A 27448-nucleotide genomic window follows, 5' to 3' on the forward strand; every position below is an offset into this window, starting at 1 on the left:
AAAGTAAAGCCCCGTCTAAACCATTTACAATTGTCTGTCCCCACTCCCAGTTAGACGTCTTAGCAGGTGAAGGATTCCTTGTCTAATGATTATGCCAGCTATGTCTCTATACAGAAGAATCGAGCGAACTTAAAAATAACTTGCAATTTAGCGTACCTTAGGTGCTTCTACACCTGCATATTGCTTGCTGTTTGGGGTTTTAGGCTGGGTTTCTGTACAGCACTTTGAGGTATCAGTTGATGTAAGAAGGGCTTTATAAATACATTTTGATTTGAGCGTAATCGATTTCTGTAAATAGCATCAGACTACAAAGTTAGAGTTGTAGAAAACTCTTAATAACAGTGATTTGGACAATAGCTTCCAAAAACGTATTCCAAAGAAGAAAATAGCTTGCTACCGAGCCAGAAAATAAAGACATTTTAATTTACCCGCCTTGACAGGTGGGTATTTATGTTGGATATGCGCAATCAGGACATGCGCAAGCAGATTGCGCACGTCGTGTTTCGTAACAGGTTGTACCAGGAAAGTCACTGCGGCCAAGTGAGCGGACACTTCCAAAACGCCGTCAAGCCTAAACATTGTTCAGCCATCCGTTCTTCAGTTTCCTCCTGAATTTCTGTGCGCAAATACACAACATTTTACGGTATCGCGTGTTTTCTGGTAGGGAAACTTGTGTTAACTTTTCTCCGATCTTTTCAAGTATTTCTGAAGTTGGAACACATTTTGTCATTTACTGTAAGGATATGAGTTTTCAAAGCAGCATGGAAGTTCTGTGTAACGACCTAGCGATAGCCTACCCAGTTACCAAGCCAAAATAAGAACAAGTGCGAGTAATCTATTTTGTAATGACGTGTTATTCAGCAGTAACTGTTCACAGTAACTGTGTTGCATTGAGTTTGCTATACAGCCGCGAAATGATTTTAGATGCGCTTGCTGAAAGAAATAACTGCTTTAGAAATTCGACATACTTCTTATTAATGTGCTTGGGGAAATCCGACACCTATTTGTCACGTGCACGCTGAAAGCACATACGTCATCAAACGTTATCCAACTTCAGAATGTGCAGGTTCCTGTTTGATACTATTCATACTTGTTGTACTGCAACCAATAGTAGCTTAAAACCCCATGCATTTCAATGGTCATCGACTTTCTAGATTCTAAATGGGTCATTCCACGAATAGAGTGCCTTTTGCTTTCCTTTGATATTTTACATAGGAATTGTGCACCAATATTGAATTTCAAAAACCTGTTACATTAAGTGCCTCCTTTAATAGAAACCACATGGAAAAATTAAATAATTTGTATTATATGAATAAAGACTTTCTAAAATGCCCCAAATCTGCATTTGTACATGTCCCTTCTCATGTTTTTCTGACTTCTAGGAAGATTTTAAGCCAACATTTTTAACGAGGGTCTAAATAGATTCAGAACATAATAAATTGGGTGTTATTTTCAGAGCTGACTGAGGCCATGTCAGCGGTGTGGATCAGCTCCTCGCTACTGAGGTCCAGGGCAACTCACCTCAGACAGCTCAGTGTGTTCTCTAGAAGGGCTGTGTTACAACCTCTACTGGTGGTCTCCTCACTACAGAAGACATGGACACCTGGGAACCCAACCTGGTGCTGTAGGTAGGTCAGCTCTCTTGACATTGTCATACATAAACAGACTAGCTGGATTTTTTTCTGTCATTTTGCAAGTTGTGTTTCCTTTCTAAAGCCCACCTCTGACCTTTGACATAGATTGTAGATGACATTTTGTCATTCAGACCTATAGAGCACACCACTAGTTGGGGTCAATCCCATTTCAATGTAGTCAATAACAGGTGCAGTGATCGCTATGATCCGTCAACTGTAGAGTATGGACCTGATGGCCTGTATGTGTCTTGACTAGTATTCAGACTGAGGGTAATGTATTTCAATGCCTGCTGAGCCATGCTCAAGTCACTGCCTACTATAGAAAAAATCCTTTTCCCGAAACATGTTTTTAAAATATGTTTTTACTTGGATTGTCCAGCCCAGTTTCTGCTTTGTCTTGGCTGTAAGGAACGGGGCTCAGCGTGGTTGTTTTGGCTGTAAGGAACAGGGCTCAGCGTGGTTGTCTTGGCTGTAAGGAACGGGGCTCAGCGTGGTTGTCTTGGCTGTAAGGAACGGGGCTCAGCGTGGTTGTCTTGGCCGTAAGGAACGGGGCTCAACGTGGTTGTCTTGGCTGTAAGGAACGGGGCTCAACGTGGTTGTCTTGGCCGTAAGGAATGGGGCTCAGCGTCGTTGTTTTGGCTGTAAGGAACGGGGCTCAACGTGGTTGTCTTGGCTGTAAGGAACGGGGCTCAGCGTGGTTGTCTTGGCTGTAAGGAACGGGGCTCAGCGTGGTTGTCTTGGCTGTAAGGAACGGGGTTCAGCGTGGTTGTCCTGGCTGTAAGGAACGGGGTTCAGCGTGGTTGTCCTGGCTGTAAGGAACGGGGCTCAGCGTGGTTGTCTTGGCTGTAAGGAACGGGGCTCAGCGTGGTTGTTTTGGCTGTAAGGAACGGGGCTCAGCGTGGTTGTCATGGCTGTAAGGAACGGGGCTCAGCGTGGTTGTCTTGGCTGTAAGGAACGGGGCTCAGCGTGGTTGTCTTGGCTGTAAGGAACGGGGCTCAGCGTGGTTGTTTTGGCTGTAAGGAACGGGGCTCAGCGTGGTTGTCTTGGCTGTAAGGAACGGGGCTCAGCGTGGTTGTTTTGGCTGTAAGGAACGGGGCTCAACGTGGTTGTCTTGGCTGTAAGGAACGGGGCTCAGCGTGGTTGTCTTGGCTGTAAGGAACGGGGTTCAGCGTGGTTGTCTTGGCTGTAAGGAACGGGGCTCAGCGTGGTTGTCCTGGCTGTAAGGAACGGGGCTCAGCGTGGTTGTCTTGACTGTAAGGAACGGGGCTCAGCGTGGTTGTCTTGGCCGTAAGGAACGGGGCTCAGCGTGGTTGTCTTGGCACTGAACATGTTTGTCAGGTATCCGTTATCTCTGGTTTCCCCTCTGAAAGACTTCACGTGTCCTGTGACCTGATGGGAGAACAGTGAGGTGGGCCGTATCTGTGCTGTTTCCCCAACGGCTCCTAAGAGAACAGTGGAGAGGGGGAGAGAACAGTGGAGAGGGGTCCACTATGAAACCACAGTCTGGGAACACAACAGGAGGTTGGGTCTGAGATGAAGGGGGATTCCATCCAGAACCTTCTTCTGTTTCAAAGGAGATTACTGTCATGGATAAAGAACACCCTCACAGTCAACTCTACAGTCTGTAAACCAAACCGATCCCTTTGTTTCTTCTCCCTCTCTGTGTACCGACCCATCCCTCTGTGTCTGGGCGGCAGGTCGTCTAGTGGTTAAGCGCAATGGGCCAGTAAGCAAAAGGTCTCTGGTTTGAATCCCAGAGCCGACTAGGTCTATCCATGTGCTCTTGAGCAAGGCATTTAACCCTAATTGCTCCTGTGGGCCTCTCTGGATAAGAGTGTCTACTAAATTACTAAAATGTAAATATCTCCTCCCTCTCTCTGTTCCAACCCATCTCTCTCTGTTCCAACCCATCTCTCTCTGTTCCAACCCATGTCTCTCTCTGTTCCAACCCATGTCTCTCTCTGTTCCAACCCATGTCTCTCTCTGTTCCAACCCATGTCTCTCTCTGTTCCAACCCATGTCTCTCTCTGTTCCAACCCATGTCTCTCTCTGTTCCAACCCATGTCTCTCTCTGTTCCAACCCATGTCTCTCTCTGTTCCAACCCATGTCTCTCTGTTCCAACCCATGTCTCTCTCTGTTCCAACCCATTTCTCTCTGTTCCAAACCATGTCTCTCTCTGTTCCAACCCATGTCTCCCTGTGTTCCAACCCATGTCTCTCTGTGTTCCAACCCATGTCTCTCTGTGTTCCAACCCATGTCTCTCTGTGTTCCAACCCATGTCTCTCTGTTCCAACCCATATCTCTCTCTGTTCCAACCCATTTCTCTCTCTGTTCCAACCCATTTCTCTCTCTGTTCCAACCCATGTCTCTCTCTGTTCCAACCCATTTCTCTCTCTGTTCCAATCCATGTCTCTCTCTGTTCCAACCCATGTCTCTCTCTGTTCCAAACCATGTCTCTCTCTGTTCCAACCCATGTCTCTCTGTGTTCCAACCCATGTCTCTCTGTGTTCCAACCCATGTCTCTCTGTGTTCCAACCCATGTCTCTCTGTGTTCCAACCCATGTCTCTCTGTGTTCCAACCCATGTCTCTCTGTGTTCCAACCCATGTCTCTCTGTGTTCCAACCCATGTCTCTCTGTTCCAACCCATCTCTCTCTCTGTTCCAACCCATTTCTCTCTCTGTTCCAACCCATGTCTCTCTGTGTTCCAACCCATGTCTCTCTGTGTTCCAACCCATGTCTCTCTGTGTTCCAACCCATGTCTCTCTGTGTTCCAACCCATGTCTCTCTGTGTTCCAACCCATGTCTCTCTCTGTTCCAACCCATCTCTCTCTGTTCCAACCCATGTCTCTCTCTGTTCCAACCCATGTCTCTCTCTGTTCCAACCCATGTCTCTCTCTGTTCCAACCCATGTTTCTGTGTTTACTCCCTCTGTATCTCTCTGTATCAGACTTTGGTCAACTACAGTACATATGTCAACTACTTGGTTGTGTTTACTGTAGTTTGCCTGGTACAATGGAACCAATTAAATAGTCCTCTATGTCCAAACTCCAAAGTGTTATCAAGTGCACCTAGAAACAGCTCTCAACTATTTCCCACATGTATTTGTTCATGTCTGTCCCTCAACAGATCCCTCCATGTGGACAGTCCCCCCTGGTCCCAGGGCAGAGCTTCAGCTACGTCCATGGGGCCTCCTCAGTGTCCCTGCTGGGCCAGACGGTGGGTCAGAGTTTGCAGGCGGCAGCTGACCGCTGGCCCCACAGAGAGGCCCTGGTGTTCCTGCAGGATGGAGTCCGTAAGACCTTCTCCCAGTTTCAGGAGGACGTAGGTCTTTCATCCACCCTCTCTTCTAATCTATTTCATCTTATCTAGAGATCATTGTTAGGCCGTTACCTCTGTTCCCACTCAAAGCACATTCAGCAGGACTATCTGACAGTGCATCTGATTGGTGGTTTACCAAATAGTAACATAACTATTATGGGTCAGTGCATCTGATTGGTGGTTTACCAAATAGTAACATAACTATTATGGGTCAGTGCATCTGATTGGTGGTTTACCAAATAGTAACATAACTATTATGTGTCAGTATCCATGGTGAAACACCCTGAGGCCTGCTAACTAGGACATCGATGGTGAAACACCCCGAGGCATGCTAACTAGGACATCCATGGTGTAACACTCCGAGGCCTGCTAACTAGGACATCCATGGTGTGACATCCATGGTGTAACACCGTGAGGCCTGCTAACTAGGACATCCATGGTGTAACACCCTGAGGCCTGCTAACTAGGACATCCATGGTGTAACACCCTGAGGCCTGCTAACTAGGACATCCATGGTGTAACACCCTGAGGCCTGCTAACTAGGACATCCATGCTGAAACACCCCGAGGCCTGCTAACTAGGACATCCATGGTGTAACACCCTGAGGCCTGCTAACCAGGACATCCATGGTGTAACACCGTGAGGCCTGCTAACTAGGACATCCATGGTGTAACACCCTGAGGCCTGCTAACTAGGACATCCATGGTGTAACACCTTGAGGCCTGCTAACTAGGACATCCATGGTGTAACACCCTGAGGCCTGCTAACTAGGACATCCATGGTGTAACACCGTGAGGCCTGCTAACTAGGACATCCATGGTGTAACACCCTGAGGCCTGCTAACTCGGACATCCATGGTGTAACACCTTGAGGCCTGCTAACTAGGACATCCATGGTGTAACACCCTGAGGCCTGCTAACTAGGACATCCATGGTGTAACACCGTGAGGCCTGCTAACTAGGACATCCATGGTGAAACACCCCGAGGCCTGCTAACTAGGACATCCATGGTGTAACACCCTGAGGCCTGCTAACTCGGACATCCATGGTGTAACACCTTGAGGCCTGCTAACTAGGACATCCATGGTGTAACACCCTGAGGCCTGCTAACTAGGACATCCATGGTGTAACACCCTGAGGCCTGCTAACTAGGACATCCATGGTGTAACACCCTGAGGCCTGCTAACTCGGACATCCATGGTGTAACACCTTGAGGCCTGCTAACTAGGACATCCATGGTGTAACACCTTGAGGCCTGCTAACTAGGACATCCATGGTGTAACACCTTGAGGCCTGCTAACTAGGACATCCATGGTGTAACACCTTGAGGCCTGCTGACTAGGACATACATGGTGAAACACCCTGAGGCATGCTAACTAGGACATCCATGGTGTAACATCAGAGACCTGCTAACTAGGACATCCATGGTGTAACACCCTGAGGCCTGCTCACTAGGACATCCATGGTGTAACAACAGAGACAAAACAGCTTTGTAATAATATATTCCAATCCATTTATACACAAACTGCAGAATGCCTTTACATATCGGACATCATCCTGTATATTACTTCCTGGGTCATGGTCTCCCTCCTCCCCAGGTTGACCAGGCCGCTGCAGGTCTCCTGGCCCTGGGTCTGAAGAGAGGGGACAGACTAGGAGTCTGGGGGCCCAACACATACCACTGGATCCTGTTTCAGTTTGCCACAGCCAAGGCTGGCATCATACTGGTGAAGATGAGCTATTATATTAGATTCTAAAATGAACATGTATTATCTGTTAGAATCTAATGGTCCTAATATTAAAGTATTGTTCTAATCTCTACAGGTGTCGATAAACCCAGCCTATCAGCTGAAGGAGCTGGAGTTCACCCTGGGGAAGGTTTGTTCTTATCCAGAACTGTGCTGTTTTACACTTCCTGGATAGACTGAATGAACAGCTGAACTGATCCTGACCCTGGTGCTGTCTGTGTCCTTCCCAGTTTAAGACCCAGAGGTTCTGATATCTCTGTCTCTGTAGGTGCAGTGTAAAGCTGTGGTGTGTCCCACCCAGTTTAAGACCCAGAGGTTCTGTTATCTCTGTCTCTGTAGGTGCAGTGCAAAGCTGTGGTGTGTCCCACCCAGTTTAAGACCCAGAGGTTCTGTGACATGCTGAGACAGATCTGCCCAGAGATGGACACAGCAGAGTCAGGGGTCTTCAGGAGCTCCAGGTATGTTAATATTGTACTACTGGACCATGACTGAGTCAACAGACATATTGTACTACTGCATCATGACTGTGTCAACAGACATATTGTACTACTGCATCATGACTGTGTCAACAGACAGGTATGTTAATATTGTACTACTGCATCATGACTGAGTCAACAGACATATTGTACTACTGGACCATGACTGAGTCAACAGACATATTGTACTACTGCATCATGACTGCGTCAACAGACATATTGTACTACTGCATCATGAAGTAAACAAGTACCTAGCAGGATAGCTAACATCATAGATATAGAACCCTGATCAGATATGTGGTCTGTGACCAACATATTTATAGCCATAGTAGAGATCCCATTAAATTACTAGAAGGGCTATGTCATAAACCCTCAAAGTTCCTGAATGGTATGATAATGGCAGCCATTTTGGTCAGGGACAAATCCAAACCAGCCTAATTGAAAGGAAAGGAAGTAGAGGCATAGGTGATGCACTTCCTGCTTTTACTGATGCAGGAACATAAAAGTAAGGCATGTGATACTGTATATCAGAAATGGTGTATTAGAAGTATTGGCTAATGTGAAACACAGTCGAAGGGAACACAGGAACTCTGCTGGATCAACTCTGAATAAGAAATATTACCACCGGCGGATGTCTATTTACCTGTAAATGGAACCTCAGTATCTGTGTGGGGATGGAGACAGACAGGGACAGTAGAGGACCTAATGAAGGCTGTTACTGTAATGTTACTGTAATGTTACTATCATTGTGTTACTGTATCTGTGTGGGGAAAGAGACAGACAGGGACAGTAGAGGACCTAATGAAGGCTGTTACTGTAATGTTACTGTAATGTTACTATCATTGTGTTACTGTAATGTAACGGTCATTGTGTTACTGTAATGTAACGGTCATTGTGTTACTGTAATGTAACGGTCATTGTGTTACTGTAATGTAACGGTCTTTGTGTTACTGTAATGTAACGGTCATTGTGTTACTGTAATGTAACGGTCAGTGTGTTACTGTAATGTAGCGGTCATTGTGTTACTGTAATGTAACGATCAGTGTGTTACTGTAATGTAGCGGTCATTGTGTTACTGTAATGTTACTATCATTGTGTTACTGTATCTGTGTATGGGGATGGTGACAGACAGGGACAGTAGAGGACCTAATGAAGGCTGTTACTGTAATGTTACTGTAATGTAACGGCCATTGTGTTACTGTAATGTAACGGTCATTGTGTTACTGTAATGTAACGTTCTTTGTGTTACTGTAATGTAACGGTCATTGTGTTACTGTAATGTAACGGTCATTGTGTTACTGTATTGTAGCGGTCATTGTGTTACTGTAATGTAACGGTCTTTGTGTTACTGTAATGTAACGGTCATTGTGTTACTGTAATGTAACGGTCAGTGTGTTACTGTAATGTAGCGGTCATTGTGTTACTGCAATGTAACGGTCATTGTGTTACTGTAATGTAACGGTCATTGTGTTACTGTAATGTAACAGCCAGTGTGTTACTGTAATGTAACAGCCAGTTTGTTACTGTAATGTAACGGTCATTGTGTTACTGTAATGTAACGGTCAGTGTGTTACTGTAATGTTACTGTAATGTAACGGTCATTGTGTTATTGTAATGTAACGGTCATTGTGTTACTGTAATAATATTGACAGTGTTACTGTAATGTACCTGTCAGTGTTACTGTAATGTACCTGTCATTGTGTTACTGTAATGTAACGGTCATTGTGTTACTGTAATGTTAACCTACTGTGTTCCTCCTGCCAGACTACCAGACCTGCGTATGGTGATTGTGACAGACAGCAGACAGACAGGGACTGTACATGTAGAGGATGTGATGCAGGCTGGAAGCAGACAGCACCACCAGGAGCTGCAGGACCTGCAGACCAAACTGTCCTTCGACGACCCCATCAACATACAGTTCACATCTGTAGGTCTCCTGTTGAAAGAAGAAGAATTCTTTACGGCTGATGTCCAGGACACAGACGACCCTGTCTAGGACACAGACGACCCTGTCTAGGACACAGACGACCCTGTCTAGGACACAGACGACCCTGTCTAGGACACAGACGACCCTGTCTAGGACACACGTTCCGCTAACGGAAACCCCCCAACAGTATTAGTCTGTCTACTGGTCTGTAGGGAACAACAGTATTAGTCTGTCTGATGTCTACTGGTCTGTAGGGAACAACAGTATTAGTCTGTCTACTGGTCTGTAGGGAACAACAGTATTAGTCTGTCTGATGTCTACTGGTCTGTAGGGAACAACAGTATTAGTCTGTCTACTGGTCTGTAGGGAACAACAGTATTAGTCTGTCTGATGTCTACTGGTCTGTAGGGAACAACAGTATTAGTCTGTCTACTGGTCTGTAGGGAACAACAGTATTAGTCTGTCTGATGTCTACTGGTCTGTAGGGAACAACAGTATTAGTCTGTCTACTGGTCTGTAGGGAACAACAGTATTAGTCTGTCTACTGGTCTGTAGGGAACAACAGTATTAGTCTGTCTACTGGTCTGTAGGGAACAACAGTATTAGTCTGTCTGATGTCTACTGGTCTGTAGGGAACAACAGTATTAGTCTGTCTACTGGTCTGTAGGGAACAACAGTATTAGTCTGTCTACTGGTCTGTAGGGAACAACAGTATTAGTCTGTCTGATGTCTACTGGTCTGTAGGGAACAACAGTATCAGTCTGTCTACTGGTCTGTAGGGAACAACAGTATTAGTCTGTCTGATGTCTACTGGTCTGTAGGGAACAACAGTATTAGTCTGTCTACTGGTCTGTAGGGAACAACAGTATTAGTCTGTCTGATGTCTACTGGTCTGTAGGGAACAACAGTATTAGTCTGTCTACTGGTCTGTAGGGAACAACAGTATTAGTCTGTCTGATGTCTACTGGTCTGTAGGGAACAACAGTATTAGTCTGTCTGATGTCTACTGGTCTGTAGGGAACAACAGTATTAGTCTGTCTACTGGTCTGTAGGGAACAACAGTATCAGTCTGTCTACTGGTCTGTAGGGAACAACAGTATTAGTCTGTCTACTGGTCTGTAGGGAACAACAGTATTAGTCTGTCTACTGGTCTGTAGGGAACAACAGTATTAGTCTGTCTGATGTCTACTGGTCTGTAGGGAACAACAGTATTAGTCTGTCTACTGGTCTGTAGGGAACAACAGTATCAGTCTGTCTACTGGTCTGTAGGGAACAACAGTATTAGTGTGTCTGATGTCTACTGGTCTGTAGGGAACAACAGTATTAGTCTGTCTACTGGTCTGTAAGGAACAACAGTATCAGTCTGTCTACTGGTCTGTAGGGAACAACAGTATTAGTCTGTCTACTGGTCTGTAGGGAACAACAGTATTAGTCTGTCTACTGGTCTGTAGAGAACAACAGTATCAGTCTGTCTACTGGTCTGTAGGGAACAACAGTATTAGTCTGTCTACTGGTCTGTAGGGAACAACAGTATTAGTCTGTCTGATGTCTACTGGTCTGTAGGGAACAACAGTATTAGTCTGTCTACTGGTCTGTAGAGAACAACAGTATCAGTCTGTCTACTGGTCTGTAGGGAACAACAGTATTAGTCTGTCTACTGGTCTGTAGGGAACAACAGTATTAGTCTGTCTACTGGTCTGTAGGGAACAACAGTATTAGTCTGTCTACTGGTCTGTAGGGAACAACAGTATTAGTCTGTCTGATGTCTACTGGTCTGTAGGGAACAACAGTATTAGTCTGTCTACTGGTCTGTAGAGAACAACAGTATCAGTCTGTCTACTGGTCTGTAGGGAACAACAGTATTAGTCTGTCTACTGGTCTGTAGGGAACAACAGTATTAGTCTGTCTACTGGTCTGTAGGGAACAACAGTATCAGTCTGTCTGATGTCTACTGGTCTGTAGGGAACAACAGTATCAGTCTGTCTACTGGTCTGTAGGGAACAACAGTATCAGTCTGTCTGATGTCTACTGGTCTGTAGAGAACAACAGTATCAGTCTGTCTACTGGTCTGTAGGGAACAACAGTATCAGTCTGTCTACTGGTCTGTAGGGAACAACAGTATTAGTCTGTCTACTGGTCTGTAGGGAACAACAGTATTAGTCTGTCTACTGGTCTGTAGGGAACAACAGTATTAGTCTGTCTACTGGTCTGTAGGGAACAACAGTATTAGTCTGTCTGATGTCTACTGGTCTGTAGAGAACAACAGTATTAGTCTGTCTACTGGTCTGTAGGGAACAACAGTATTAGTCTGTCTGATGTCTACTGGTCTGTAGAGAACAACAGTATTAGTCTGTCTGATGTCTACTGGTCTGTAGGGAACAACAGTATTAGTCTGTCTGATGTCTACTGGTCTGTAGGGAACAACAGTATTAGTCTGTCTACTGGTCTGTAGGGAACAACAGTATCAGTCTGTCTACTGGTCTGTAGGGAACAACAGTATTAGTCTGTCTGATGTCTACTGGTCTGTAGGGAACAACAGTATTAGTCTGTCTGATGTCTACTGGTCTGTAGGTAACAACAGTATTAGTCTGTCTACTGGTCTGGGAACAACAGTATCAGTCTGTCTACTGGTCTAGGGAACAACAGTATTAGTCTGTCTGTATCAGTCTGTCTACTGGTCTGTAGGGAACAACAGTATTAGTCTGTCTGATGTCTACTGGTCTGTAGGGAACAACAGTATTAGTCTGTCTACTGGTCTGTAGGGAACAACAGTATCAGTCTGTCTACTGGTCTGTAGGGAACAACAGTATCAGTCTGTCTGATGTCTACTGGTCTGTAGGGAACAACAGTATTAGTCTGTCTACTGGTCTGTAGAGAACAACAGTATTAGTCTGTCTACTGGTCTGTAGGGAACAACAGTATTAGTCTGTCTGCTGGTCTGTAGGGAACAACAGTATCAGTCTGTCTACTGGTCTGTAGGGAACAACAGTATCAGTCTGTCTGATGTCTACTGGTCTGTAGGGAACAACAGTATTAGTCTGTCTGATGTCTACTGGTCTGTAGGGAACAACAGTATTAGTCTGTCTACTGGTCTGTAGGGAACAACAGTATTAGTCTGTCTGATGTCTACTGGTCTGTAGGGAACAACAGTATTAGTCTGTCTACTGGTCTGTAGGGAACAACAGTATTAGTCTGTCTACTGGTCTGTAAGGGAACAACAGTATTAGTCTGTCTGATGTCTACTGGTCTGTAGTGAACAACCGTATTAGTCTGTCTGATGTCTACTGGTCTGTAGTGAACAACAGTATTAGTCTGTCTACTGGTCTGTAGGGAACAACAGTATCAGTCTGTCTACTGGTCTGTAGGGAACAACAGTATTAGTCTGTCTACTGGTCTGTAGGGAACAACAGTATCAGTCTGTCTGTAGGGAACAACAGTATTAGTCTGTCTACTGGTCTGTAGGGAACAACAGTATCAGTCTGTCTACTGGTCTGTAAGGAACAACAGTATTAGTCTGTCTACTGGTCTGTAGGGAACAACAGTATTAGTCTGTCTACTGGTCTGTAGGGAACAACAGTATCAGTCTGTCTGTAGGGAACAACAGTATTAGTCTGTCTGATGTCTACTGGTCTGTAGGGAACAACAGTATTAGTCTGTCTGATGTCTACTGGTCTGTAGGGAACAACAGTATTAGTCTGTCTACTGGTCTGTAGGGAACAACAGTATCAGTCTGTCTACTGGTCTGTAGGGAACAACAGTATCAGTCTGTCTGATGTCTACTGGTCTGTAGGGAACAACAGTATTAGTCTGTCTACTGGTCTGTAGGGAACAACAGTATCGGTCTGTCTACTGGTCTGTAGGAAACAACAGTATTAGTCTGTCTACTGGTCTGTAGGGAACAACAGTATCAGTCTGTCTACTGGTCTGTAAGGAACAACAGTATTAGTCTGTCTGATGTCTGCTGGTCTGTAGGGAACAACAGTATTAGTCTGTCTGATGTCTACTGGTCTGTAGTGAACAACAGTATTAGTCTGTCTGATGTCTACTGGTCTGTAGTGAACAACAGTATTAGTCTGTCTACTGGTCTGTAGGGAACAACAGTATCAGTCTGTCTACTGGTCTGTAGGGAACAACAGTATTAGTCTGTCTACTGGTCTGTAGGGAACAACAGTATTAGTCTGTCTACTGGTCTGTAGGGAACAACAGTATCAGTCTGTCTACTGGTCTGTAAGGGAACAACAGTATTAGTCTGTCTACTGGTCTGTAGGGAACAACAGTATTAGTCTGTCTGATGTCTACTGGTCTGTAGAGAACAACAGTATTAGTCTGTCTACTGGTCTGTAGGGAACAACAGTATCAGTCTGTCTACTGGTCTGTAGGGAACAACAGTATTAGTCTGTCTGATGTCTACTGGTCTGTAGGGAACAACAGTATTAGTCTGTCTGCTGGTCTGTAGGGAACAACAGTATCAGTCTGTCTACTGGTCTGTAGGGAACAACAGTATCAGTCTGTCTACTGGTCTGTAGGGAACAACAGTATTAGTCTGTCTACTGGTCTGTAGGGAACAACAGTAGTCTGTCTACTGGTCTGTAGGGAACAACAGTATTAGTCTGTCTACTGGTCTGTAGGGAACAACAGTATTAGTCTGTCTACTGGTCTGTAGGGAACAACAGTATCAGTCTGTCTACTGGTCTGTAGGGAACAACAGTATTAGTCTGTCTACTGGTCTGTAGGGAACAACAGTATTAGTCTGTCTACTGGTCTGTAGGGAACAACAGTATCAGTCTGTCTGCTGGTCTGTAGAGAACAACAGTATTAGTCTGTCTGATGTCTACTGGTCTGTAGGGAACAACAGTATTAGTCTGTCTACTGGTCTGTAGGGAACAACAGTATTAGTCTGTCTGATGTCTACTGGTCTGTAGGGAACAACAGTATTAGTCTGTCTACTGGTCTGTAGGGAACAACAGTATTAGTCTGTCTACTGGTCTGTAGAGAACAACAGTATTAGTCTGTCTGATGTCTACTGGTCTGTAGGGAACAACAGTATTAGTCTGTCTACTGGTCTGTAGGGAACAACAGTATTAGTCTGTCTACTGGTCTGTAGGGAACAACAGTATTAGTCTGTCTGATGTCTACTGGTCTGTAGGGAACAACAGTATTAGTCTGTCTACTGGTCTGTAGGGAACAACAGTATTAGTCTGTCTACTGGTCTGTAGGGAACAACAGTATCAGTCTGTCTACTGGTCTGTAGGGAACAACAGTATCAGTCTGTCTACTGGTCTGTAGAGAACAACAGTATTAGTCTGTCTACTGGTCTGTAGGGAACAACAGTATTAGTCTGTCTACTGGTCTGCAGGGAACAACAGTATCAGTCTGTCTACTGGTCTGTAGGGAACAACAGTATTAGTCTGTCTACTGGTCTGTAGGGAACAACAGTATTAGTCTGTCTACTGGTCTGTAGAGAACAACAGTATCAGTCTGTCTACTGGTCTGTAGGGAACAACAGTATTAGTCTGTCTACTGGTCTGTAGGGAACAACAGTATCAGTCTGTCTGATGTCTACTGGTCTGTAGGGAACAACAGTATCAGTCTGTCTACTGGTCTGTAGAGAACAACAGTATTAGTCTGTCTGATGTCTACTGGTCTGTAGGGAACAACAGTATCAGTCTGTCTACTGGTCTGTAGAGAACAACAGTATTAGTCTGTCTGATGTCTACTGGTCTGTAGGGAACAACAGTATTAGTCTGTCTACTGGTCTGTAGGGAACAACAGTATCAGTCTGTCTAATGTCTACTGGTCTGTAGGGAACAACAGTATTAGTCTGTCTGATGTCTGCTGGTCTGTAGGGAACAACAGTATTAGTCTGTCTACTGGTCTGTAGGGAACAACAGTATTAGTCTGTCTACTGGTCTGTAGGGAACAACAGTATTAGTCTGTCTGATGTCTACTGGTCTGTAGGGAACAACAGTATTAGTCTGTCTGATGTCTACTGGTCTGTAGAGAACAACAGTATTAGTCTGTCTGATGTCTACTGGTCTGTAGGGAACAACAGTATCAGTCTGTCTACTGGTCTGTAGGGAACAACAGTATCAGTCTGTCTACTGGTCTGTAGGGAACAACAGTATCAGTCTGTCTACTGGTCTGTAGGGAACAACAGTATTAGTCTGTCTACTGGTCTGTAGGGAACAACAGTATTAGTCTGTCTACTGGTCTGTAGGGAACAACAGTATTAGTCTGTCTACTGGTCTGTAGGTAACAACAGTATTAGTCTGTCTACTGGTCTGTAGGGAACAACAGTATTAGTCTGTCTACTGGTCTGTAGGGAACAACAGTGTCAGTCTGTCTGATGTCTACTGGTCTGTAGGGAACAACAGTATTAGTCTGTCTACTGGTCTGTAGGGAACAACAGTATCAGTCTGTCTACTGGTCTGTAGGGAACAACAGTATCAGTCTGTCTAATGTCTACTGGTCTGTAGGGAACAACAGTATCAGTCTGTCTAATGTCTACTGGTCTGTAGGGAACAACAGTATTAGTCTGTCTACTGGTCTGTAGGGAACAACAGTATTAGTCTGTCTACTGGTCTGTAGGGAACAACAGTATTAGTCTGTCTACTGGTCTGTAGGGAACAACAGTATTAGTCTGTCTACTGGTCTGTAGGGAACAACAGTATTAGTCTGTCTACTGGTCTGTAGGGAACAACAGTATCAGTCTGTCTACTGGTCTGTAGGGAACAACAGTATTAGTCTGTCTGATGTCTACTGGTCTGTAGGGAACAACAGTATTAGTCTGTCTACTGGTCTGTAGGGAACAACAGTATCAGTCTGTCTGATGTCTACTGGTCTGTAGGGAACAACAGTATTAGTCTGTCTACTGGTCTGTAGGGAACAACAGTATCAGTCTGTCTGATGTCTACTGGTCTGTAGGGAACAACAGTATTAGTCTGTCTTCTGGTCTGTAGGGAACAACAGTATTAGTCTGTCTGATGTCTACTGGTCTGTAGGGAACAACAGTATCAGTCTGTCTACTGGTCTGTAGGGAACAACAGTATTAGTCTGTCTACTGGTCTGTAGGGAACAACAGTATTAGTCTGTCTACTGGTCTGTAGGGAACAACAGTATCAGTCTGTCTGCTGGTCTGTAGAGAACAACAGTATTAGTCTGTCTGATGTCTACTGGTCTGTAGGGAACAACAGTATTAGTCTGTCTACTGGTCTGTAGAGAACAACAGTATTAGTCTGTCTACTGGTCTGTAGGGAACAACAGTATTAGTCTGTCTGATGTCTACTGGTCTGTAGGGAACAACAGTATTAGTCTGTCTACTGGTCTGTAGGGAACAACAGTATTAGTCTGTCTGATGTCTACTGGTCTGTAGGGAACAACAGTATTAGTCTGTCTGATTTATACTGGTCTGTAGGGAACAACAGTATTAGTCTGTCTACTGGTCTGTAGAGAACAACAGTATTAGTCTGTCTGATGTCTACTGGTCTGTAGGGAACAACAGTATTAGTCTGTCTACTGGTCTGTAGGGAACAACAGTATTAGTCTGTCTACTGGTCTGTAGGGGAACAACAGTATTAGTCTGTCTGATGTCTACTGGTCTGTAGGGAACAACAGTATTAGTCTGTCTACTGGTCTGTAGGGAACAACAGTATTAGTCTGTCTACTGGTCTGTAGGGAACAACAGTATCAGTCTGTCTACTGGTCTGTAGGGGAACAACAGTATTAGTCTGTCTACTGGTCTGTAGAGAACAACAGTATTAGTCTGTCTACTGGTCTGTAGGGAACAACAGTATTAGTCTGTCTACTGGTCTGCAGGGAACAACAGTATCAGTCTGTCTACTGGTCTGTAGGGAACAACAGTATTAGTCTGTCTACTGGTCTGTAGGGAACAACAGTATCAGTCTGTCTACTGGTCTGTAGGGAACAACAGTATCAGTCTGTCTACTGGTCTGTAGGGAACAACAGTATCAGTCTGTCTGATGTCTACTGGTCTGTAGGGAACAACAGTATCAGTCTGTCTACTGGTCTGTAGGGAACAACAGTATCAGTCTGTCTGATGTCTACTGGTCTGTAGGGAACAACAGTATCAGTCTGTCTACTGGTCTGTAGGGAACAACAGTATTAGTCTGTCTAATGTCTACTGGTCTGTAGGGAACAACAGTATTAGTCTGTCTACTGGTCTGTAGGGAACAACAGTATCAGTCTGTCTAATGTCTACTGGTCTGTAGGGAACAACAGTATCAGTCTGTCTAATGTCTACTGGTCTGTAGGGAACAACAGTATTAGTCTGTCTACTGGTCTGTAGGGAACAACAGTATTAGTCTGTCTACTGGTCTGTAGGGAACAACAGTATCAGTCTGTCTACTGGTCTGTAGGGAACAACAGTATTAGTCTGTCTGATGTCTACTGGTCTGTAGGGAACAACAGTATTAGTCTGTCTGATGTCTACTGGTCTGTAGGGAACAACAGTATTAGTCTGTCTGATGTCTACTGGTCTGTAGGGAACAACAGTATCAGTCTGTCTACTGGTCTGTAGGGAACAACAGTATCAGTCTGTCTACTGGTCTGTAGGAACAACAGTATTAGTCTGTCTACTGGTCTGTAGGGAACAACAGTATCAGTCTGTCTACTGGTCTGTAGGGAACAACAGTATTAGTCTGTCTACTGGTCTGTAGGGAACAACAGTATTAGTCTGTCTACTGGTCTGTAGGAACAACAGTATTAGTCTGTCTACTGGTCTGTAGGGAACAACAGTATTAGTCTGTCTACTGGTCTGTAGGGAACAACAGTGTCAGTCTGTCTGATGTCTACTGGTCTGTAGGGAACAACAGTATTAGTCTGTCTACTGGTCTGTAGGGAACAACAATATCAGTCTGTCTACTGGTCTGTAGGGAACAACAGTATTAGTCTGTCTGATGTCTACTGGTCTGTAGGGAACAACAGTATTAGTCTGTCTACTGGTCTGTAGGGAACAACAGTATTAGTCTGTCTACTGGTCTGTAGGGAACAACAGTATTAGTCTGTCTACTGGTCTGTAGGGAACAACAGTATTAGTCTGTCTACTGGTCTGTAGGGAACAACAGTATCAGTCTGTCTACTGGTCTGTAGGGAACAACAGTATTAGTCTGTCTACTGGTCTGTAGGGAACAACAGTATCAGTCTGTCTACTGGTCTGTAGGGAACAACAGTATTAGTCTGTCTGATGTCTACTGGTCTGTAGGGAACAACAGTATTAGTCTGTCTACTGGTCTGTAGGGAACAACAGTATTAGTCTGTCTGATGTCTACTGGTCTGTAGGGAACAACAGTATTAGTCTGTCTACTGGTCTGTAGGGAACAACAGTATCAGTCTGTCTACTGGTCTGTAGGGAACAACAGTATTAGTCTGTCTGATGTCTACTGGTCTGTAGGGAACAACAGTATTAGTCTGTCTACTGGTCTGTAGGGAACAACAGTATTAGTCTGTCTACTGGTCTGTAGGGAACAACAGTATTAGTCTGTCTACTGGTCTGTAGGGAACAACAGTATTAGTCTGTCTGATGTCTACTGGTCTGTAGGGAACAACAGTATCAGTCTGTCTACTGGTCTGTAGGGAACAACAGTATCAGTCTGTCTGATGTCTACTGGTCTGTAGGGAACAACAGTATTAGTCTGTCTACTGGTCTGTAGGGAACAACAGTATCAGTCTGTCTACTGGTCTGTAGGGAACAACAGTATTAGTCTGTCTGATGTCTACTGGTCTGTAGGGAACAACAGTATTAGTCTGTCTACTGGTCTGTAGGGAACAACAGTATTAGTCTGTCTGATGTCTACTGGTCTGTAGGGAACAACAGTATCAGTCTGTCTACTGGTCTGTAGGGAACAACAGTATTAGTCTGTCTACTGGTCTGTAGGGAACAACAGTATTAGTCTGTCTACTGGTCTGTAGGGAACAACAGTATTAGTCTGTCTGATGTCTACTGGTCTGTAGGGAACAACAGTATTAGTCTGTCTAATGTCTTCTGGTCTGTAGGGAACAACAGTATTAGTCTGTCTGATGTCTACTGGTCTGTAGGGAACAACAGTATTAGTCTGTCTACTGGTCTGTAGGGAACAACAGTATTAGTCTGTCTGATGTCTACTGGTCTGTAGGGAACAACAGTATTAGTCTGTCTACTGGTCTGTAGGGAACAACAGTATCAGTCTGTCTACTGGTCTGTAGGGAACAACAGTATTAGTCTGTCTACTGGTCTGTAGGGAACAACAGTATTAGTCTGTCTACTGGTCTGTAGGGAACAACAGTATTAGTCTGTCTGATGTCTACTGGTCTGTAGGGAACAACAGTATCAGTCTGTCTACTGGTCTGTAGGGAACAACAGTATTAGTCTGTCTACTGGTCTGTAGGGAACAACAGTATCAGTCTGTCTACTGGTCTGTAGGGAACAACAGTATTAGTCTGTCTGATGTCTACTGGTCTGTAGGGAACAACAGTATTAGTCTGTCTACTGGTCTGTAGGGAACAACAGTATTAGTCTGTCTGATGTCTACTGGTCTGTAGGGAACAACAGTATCAGTCTGTCTAATGTCTTCTGGTCTGTAGGGAACAACAGTATTAGTCTGTCTGATGTCTACTGGTCTGTAGGGAACAACAGTATTAGTCTGTCTACTGGTCTGTAGGGAACAACAGTATTAGTCTGTCTGATGTCTACTGGTCTGTAGGGAACAACAGTATTAGTCTGTCTACTGGTCTGTAGGGAACAACAGTATTAGTCTGTCTGATGTCTACTGGTCTGTAGGGAACAACAGTATTAGTCTGTCTACTGGTCTGTAGGGAACAACAGTATTAGTCTGTCTGATGTCTACTGGTCTGTAGGGAACAACAGTATTAGTCTGTCTACTGGTCTGTAGGGAACAACAGTATTAGTCTGTCTACTGGTCTGTAGGGAACAACAGTATTAGTCTGTCTACTGGTCTGTAGGGAACAACAGTATTAGTCTGTCTACTGGTCTGTAGGGAACAACAGTATTAGTCTGTCTACTGGTCTGTAGGGAACAACAGTATTAGTCTGTCTGATGTCTACTGTTCTCTAGGGAACAACAGGAAATCCTAAAGGTGCCACCCTCTCCCACCACAACATCGTCAACAACGCCTATTTTGTAGGTCTACGTCTGGGATTCGACTGGAAGGTCAGTGGAGACATGAGACTATTATCATCTCTCTCTGTGTCTCTCTCTCACTCACTCACTCACTCTCTCTCTCTCTCTCTCTCTCTCTCTCTCTCTCTCTCTCTGTGGCTCATTCAATTCAAGGGGCTTTATTGGCATGGGAAACATATGTTAACATTGCCAAAGCAAGTGAGGTGGCTCTCTCTCTCTCGCTCTGTGGCTCTCTCTCTGGCTCTCTCTCTCTCTCTGTGGCTCTCTCTCTCTCTGTGGCTCTCTCTCTCTCTGTGGCTCTCTGTGGCTCTCTCTCTCTCTCTCTGTGGCTCTCTCTCTCGGTGGCTCTCTCTCTCCCTCTCTGTGGCTCTCTCTCTCTCTCTCTGTGGCTCTCTCTCTCTCTCTCTCTGTGGCTCTCTCTCTCTCTCTCTGTGGCTCTCTCTCTCTCTGTGGCTCTCTCTCTCTCTGTGGCTCTCTCTCTCTCTCTCTGTGGCTCTCTCTCTGTGGCTCTCTCTCTCTCTCTCTCTGTGGCTCTCTCTCTCTCTCTCTGTGGCTCTCTCTCTCTCTGTGGCTCTCTCTCTCTCTCTCTGTGGCTCTCTCTCTCTCTGTGGCTCTCTCTTTCTGTGGCGCTCTCTCTCTCTGGCGCTCTCTTTCTGTGGCTCTCTTCTGTGGCTCTGTCGCTCTCTCTCTGTTGCGCTGTCGCTCTCTCTCTCTCTTGCGCTGTCGCTCTCTCTCTGTTGCTCTGTCGCTCTCTCTCTCTGTTGCTCTGTCGCTCTCTCTCTCTCTGTTGCTCTGTCGCTCTCTCTGTTGCTCTGTCGCTCTCTCTCTCTGTTGCTCTGTCGCTCTCTCTCTCTGTTGCTCTGTCGCTCTCTCTCTCGCTGTGTCTCTCTCTCTCTCTGTCTCTCTCTCTACTTTTCTCATGTAACCTCTGCTCTTTTGCTTCCCCCTCAGCCTATAAGAGCGTGTGTTCCTGTTCCCCTGTACCACTGCATGGGCTCAGTGTTAGGAGCGATGTGTTTGGCACTGCATGGCATCACCCTGGTCTTCCCCTCTGCTGGGTACGACAGCCGTGCCAACCTGGAGGCCATTCAGAATGAAAGGTAGTAAAGTTTAGGAACCTCTTCCTTAAGTGACTTACACATCCTGGAGACTTACAATAGAGATATTTCACGTCAGTCTGTTGTAATAAGAATAATATAAATAGCTGCCCCTGAGCACATTGAGAATGAACCTCTATAATACACTAAATACCTCTCTGTGTTCTCTGTTTCAGGTGTAATTTCCTCTACGGAACTCCTACCATGTACATTGACATGCTTGGACAGCCTGACCTACACAACTATGACCTGTCCTCAGTTGAATCTGGTGAGAGATTTGAGGTTTGTTTGTGTCGACTGTTGTTTGATGGCTGGAAATACATAAAAATAAACTGAATTGCTGTGGTAAAGTTTAAGCTGAAAGGGGTAATTTGCAGTTGCTACATCCATTTTTTGGACTTGTATATTAAATTAATGTTCCCATTGATTCTTGAAGATTATAACATACAAATACCTCTTGAGCTTAATTTCAGCTGTCACACCAAAATATAAACCTGTTTTACTCCAATGTTTGTAAACATTGTAAAGGTTAGTCTGGAGCCCTGTCTTAACCTGCTTTGAGGCTCTTTTTTCTTCACATTTTCGGTTGGTGTCGCTACCGTTTTCAGTCGGGGTCTCTGGCTCCGCTGTGGTTTCAGTCGGGGTCTCTGGCTCCGCTATGGTTTACAGTCGGGGTCTCTGGCTCCGCTATGGTTTACAGTCGGGGTCTCTGGCTCCGCTATGGTTTACAGTCGGGTCTCTGGCTCCGCTACGGTGTTCAGTCGGGGTCTCTGGCTCCGCTATGGTTTACAGTCGGGGTCTCTGGCTCCGCTATGGTTTACAGTCGGGGTCTCTGGCTCCGCTACGGTGTTCAGTCGGGGTCTCTGGCTCCGCTATGGTTTACAGTCGGGGTCTCTGGCTCCGCTATGGTTTACAGTCGGGGTCTCTGGCTCCGCTATGGTTTACAGTCGGGGTCTCTGGCTCCGCTATGGTTTACAGTCGGGGTCTCTGGCTCCGCTATGGTTTACAGTCGGGGTCTCTGGCTCCGCTATGGTTTACAGTCGGGGTCTCTGGCTCTGCTGTGGTTTTCAGTCCCGGGGTCTCTGGCTCCGCTATGGTTTTCAGTCGGGTCTCTGGCTCCACTGTGGTTTACAGTCGGGGTCTCTGGCTCCACTGTGGTTTACAGTCGGGGTCTCTGGCTCCGTTATGGTTTACAGTCGGGGTCTCTGGCTCCGCTGTAGTTTACAGTCCCGGGGTCTCTGGCTCTGCTGTGGTTTTCAGTCGGGGTCTCTGGCTCTGCTGTGGTTTTCAGTCGGGGTCTCTGGCTCCGCTATGGTTTTCAGTCGGGGTCTCTGGCTCCGCTAAGGTTTTCAGTCGGGGTCTCTGGTGCTGCTGTGGTTTACAGTCGGGGTCTCTGGCTCCGCTATGGTTTTCAGTCGGGGTCTCTGGCTCCACTACGGTTTTCAATTGGTGGCACCAGTTCATGATTTGGTTGCACCAATATCTTGTCACTCAATAGAAACATTTTATAATCTTGTTATAAAGTCATTCACTGTGGTTTACAGAGATGGTATGATTAAAGAATAACATTTTATCATCAAACATGTCCAAGCAGTAATGCATGGATCAGGTCATTTTCATCTACAACTTAAACTATTCGCTAAGTACTGTTGTAACCTCAGACAACATTTTCCAGAGAAGCCCCATTCCCAATTCAACCAATAGCAAAATCCTGTGACAATGGTTTCAAAATAATACACAATTAAATTAAACACAGATGACCCTTCCTAATTAGGAAGCTCTCTGATATGTTGTGATGGACTGTCATTATAAATGCTTCACAGGAACCTGGTCAAATTAGGTTTGTAGTGTGGCTAGCCACTGAATGGCTCTGAAGTCACTGTCAGCATGCAGTCAAAGCTACTAACCACTTTTGGACATAACTAGTGTTCTCAAATCGTATCCGGATGTCGACAGCAGATATGAGTTGAATCCATAATATGGCAAACTTAGCTGGCTTCCATACATTTTAGAGAAAACAAGTTATATTAAGTGGCTAGCTAACTAGCTAGCATTAGCAATGTTTGGTGGTCAATGAGACTGAGAGCTAGCTAACCAGCTGAGTTAGCTAACATTGTAACAAAATAATAATTTAGAAAAATCCTCAAAGGCTCTGGATTTCAGGAATCACAGTGACAAGCATTGGAACGCTGCGATTGGTTGCCCAACATTCTGGGGTGAAGCTTAGCGAAGCGTCAATTAGCTTATTGTTGCTATATTTTTTTATTTTATTGTCAAACTAGGGCTCTGGAAATGTCAGATTTGTTTTGCTCAATAGAGATCCATTGGCCTACATGTTTGTGTGCACTAGCTAATAGGCTAATTCATTTGGGACTAATTCACCACTAAATGAAAACTGAAAACACATTAGCTAGACCGCTAACTGTGAATATTGCTGATGTTTAGCCGTGTAATTGATTAATTGCAGTAAATTGAATGCCCTAAAAACAATCCAGTGATAGTCTACTAGGACTCAGCGCCAACGTGTACCTCACGCTCTCTGCATCTCAGACATAACGGAAATGTTGTTTTTTAAAACAGTGCCTGTCGCTCAATATTGAGAGTTGAGAAAGTGATCATACCCCTAGAAAGTGGAGACCTTTCCCCTCTTCAACTAACAACATGTTTTCAAAACTTATGTTTTTCATGCAACTGCATTTTGAAAGAGAGCATTTCTCTCTTCCACTAAATAGATAGTTGGAAGGAGAGGGGCGTGGCTGGCTCATCACAGCAGCTGGCCCGGCGAAATGGACACTTTCATGGCAGGACTCAATTCACTTTACTTTAGGCGTACTGCTTGACCAAGTCATGATTTTATCCGGCCAAAACAATAAGAAGTTTTGAGTGAGGTGACCAGCAGTTTTTCTACATCCACAGCCAAGTCAAAGGGTTGCAAAATGAGACTAAATGGTCTCTGTCTGGTGCCCTCCTAAAACAATCATTTGTATATTATGGATTGTCAGGCCTTTCATCCACAGCTCTCTATGAATTTGAGAGTGGTTACATGTCTCCGCCCCCATCCCTCAGATTTTTACCAAAACAGTGGCGGGGTGTCAATTTGTTTTATTTTGTTTTATCAACTGCAGATTGCCCCTTTGAATAGTAATATAATGTATTGGTAATACAGTTATAGTATTTGTGAAGGGTGGCGGTTGATTAATATGCTGTATAAAGCAGTAGTATAGTATTTGTGCCCAGGATGGTGGTTGTGATTTCTGTTGTTGTGTTCCAGGGTTTATGAGTGGGTCTCTTTGTCCTCCGGAAGTCATGAAGAAACTCAAAACTGATATGAATGTCAATGATATGATAGTAAGTCCTTCCCATCTTTTTCTCTGTCTCTGTGTGTATAATATACTTTATCATCTGTATGGGGTAACACAACGTTCCCTTGGTAACATCAGATAGGCTATGGGACCACAGAGAACAGCCCTGTAACATTCCTTGGTTTCCTGCGAGACAACGAGGAACTGAAGACAGAGACGGTGGGATGCATCCTGAACCACACTGAGGTATCAAACACGTGAGAGGAGAGAGTCATGTGTCTAATGTCAGGCTCCTAATTCATCGACATGCAGTATGTGTAATGTTTATACTCCTCCTTCTTTAAAACACACATGAAACCCTACCTGTGTTCTCCTGGCCAGGCGAAGGTGGTGGATGTGTCCTCTGGAGAGGTAGTTCCTCTGGGGGATCCAGGAGAGCTGCTGATCAGAGCTTACTCTGTTATGCTGGAGTACTGGGAGGACCCAGACAAGACCAGTGAGGCTATCGCCAAAGACCGCTGGTACAGAACCGGTAAGAAATGAGATGGAGAGAGAGAAAGAGACGGAGGGAGCGAGCGAGAGATAAAGACACACAGAGAAACAAACAGATGAAAAGTGAGCGCGAGCATCAACTGTGAATGTCTCCACAGTGACATAGCCAGTCTGGACAGGTTTGGGTACTGCCGTATAGTGGGACGTATAAAGGACATGATCATACGTGGAGGAGAGAACATCTACCCTGCTGAGATAGAGAAGTTCCTTCACACCCATCCCAACGTACAGGAGGCCCAGGTGAGAACCACACCCATCCCAACGTACAGGAGGCCCAGGTGAGAACCATCCCAACGTACAGGAGGCCCAGGTGTTTATTTTCTCTCCCTGTCCTGTCCACCTCTCTTTCTCCCCAGGTGATTGGCGTGAGAGATGAGAGGTTGGGGGAACAGGTGTGTGCCTGTATCAGACTGAAGGAGGGACTGGACTGTAGCAGAGAGGAGATCAGAGACTTCTGCAAGGGACAGGTGAGACAGAGACAGGAAGTGACATGACCTGGGACAGGTGAGACAGAGACAGGAAGTGACATGACCTGGGACAGGTGCGACAGACAGGAAGTGACATGATCTGTGATTCGATTACTGTCAGGTTTAGAACTTCTGTTATATACTATGTTATGTTGTGTTTATAGCTACAGGCATCTGCTTCTACTGTTCCAGATTTCTCACTTCAAGATCCCCCACTATGTGGTGTTTGTGGACAGCTATCCACTGACTGCCTCTGGAAAGGTAGGATTCCTGACAGCGTATTTTCTCTGTCTTCATTCAGATCAGCAGCGGACCAATGTTCTGTATCATGAAATTGATAATCAGAGTAATTATACCAGAACAGACGACTGTGGTGATCACCTCTGTCCTTTCCTAGATCCAGAAGAATAAACTGAGGGAGGAGATGGAGAAGAAGCTGGCTCTGTGATGGACAGAGGGACCGAGACAGACTGGGCTAATAGCAACCCACGTTGAGCACCGTTGATCTCTCGTTAAACCATCAATAAGATCATCCGCACAGTGAATCTGAATTACAACCACTGACATTTAGTTGTGGCTGCTGCCAACATTTTTATTTGTTTACTATTTTGTCCTCTGGTGGGTAATATCTTCAGATTAATCACTTAACTATTTGACAATCATTTTGTTCAAATGAAATGAGGCATTTCCTTGTTTACCACAGAGAATCTACTGTGGCAGTTGACCCTCCACATGTTATGAATGGAAAGGTCAGGTTGGTGTACCTACTTGTATTTCCAATGTAATCCATTAATGAGTAATCCATCCATTAATATAATCCATTAACTTGCCTTTATAATCAAAAGGGGAACATACAATATCCCTGAACTGTCCACATCTAACATTGGTAACTAAATCAAGCCAATCATGATTTGAGTTAATATAATCTGTTTTCATTAAGGACTATGTGTCTGCTTTTTAAAGGTTGATTTAATATAATCTATGTAAAATGGCCGACTATGTGTCTTCTTTAGAACCACTAATGTTTTCTGTTCATTGCTTGTAGTCCTTCACCAACACACTATTCCACACAGTCTCAGCCATGTTTAGCTGAATCAGGTTAAAGAGGCCAGCCGGGATCTTAAAACTGCCTGCGTTTTTCAACGTTCCGTTTTGATCTCACACATGGATAAAACACCACCTGTAACGTTCTTCAGGCGGAGAAAGCCACGCTATCCTGACATTCACCGCTTGACCTCGGCTTAATCTGTGTCCAGGAAACTGGCCTTAACTCTTCCACCTCTTCCAGAACTCTAGAACTATCGTTTGGAGTGCTTGCTTATCCCATGGTCTATGATGTGTCACGAACCGGCTCGAAGTTCCTAACAAAGGAGACCACGTAGAGACAAGGAATGACAGAATATAGTCAACTGAATACGATTAACAATGTTTTGTGTCATCAGTAGTGTGAGTGTTTTGCATGCATACATGTGATACTGCTGGGTGTTGAAAGGTGCCAAAGCAAACAACCCAAATCTAGAAAGGTGCCTGCATGGAGTCTCCTCCATGAATGGGGAAGTGGTGTATTTATCAACAATGACTAAATGATGTATACATTTCAATCAGGACTGACTAAACAGAATACTATTGTTACTGTATGGATGTATGAATCTTATTATAATCCTGAGTACTGAATATAATGTGTATAATTATAATCAAGAATCAGAACAGAGACTGTCTGTTCCTTGGTAGAAATGAATGAACTTACCGTCAGACTGGCTAGAATGCGTATCTTCACAGGGAGACCTTGGCC

The 27448-nt window shown here is 44.8% G+C and overlaps 2 pseudogenes; both read left to right on the plus strand.

Annotated features, from left to right (window-relative positions):
* Positions 1 to 1546, plus strand: part of LOC135530611 (nuclear distribution protein nudE-like 1-B) — a 34099-nt pseudogene extending 32553 nt beyond the window's left edge.
* Positions 1547 to 3352: 1806 nt separating this feature from the next.
* On the plus strand, positions 3353 to 27305 carry LOC135530603 (medium-chain acyl-CoA ligase ACSF2, mitochondrial-like; annotated as a pseudogene).
* Positions 27306 to 27448: the final 143 nt, after the last annotated feature.

Source organism: Oncorhynchus masou, unplaced genomic scaffold, assembly GCF_036934945.1.
Source record: "Oncorhynchus masou masou isolate Uvic2021 unplaced genomic scaffold, UVic_Omas_1.1 unplaced_scaffold_1395, whole genome shotgun sequence".
Lineage (NCBI taxonomy): Eukaryota > Metazoa > Chordata > Actinopteri > Salmoniformes > Salmonidae > Oncorhynchus > Oncorhynchus masou.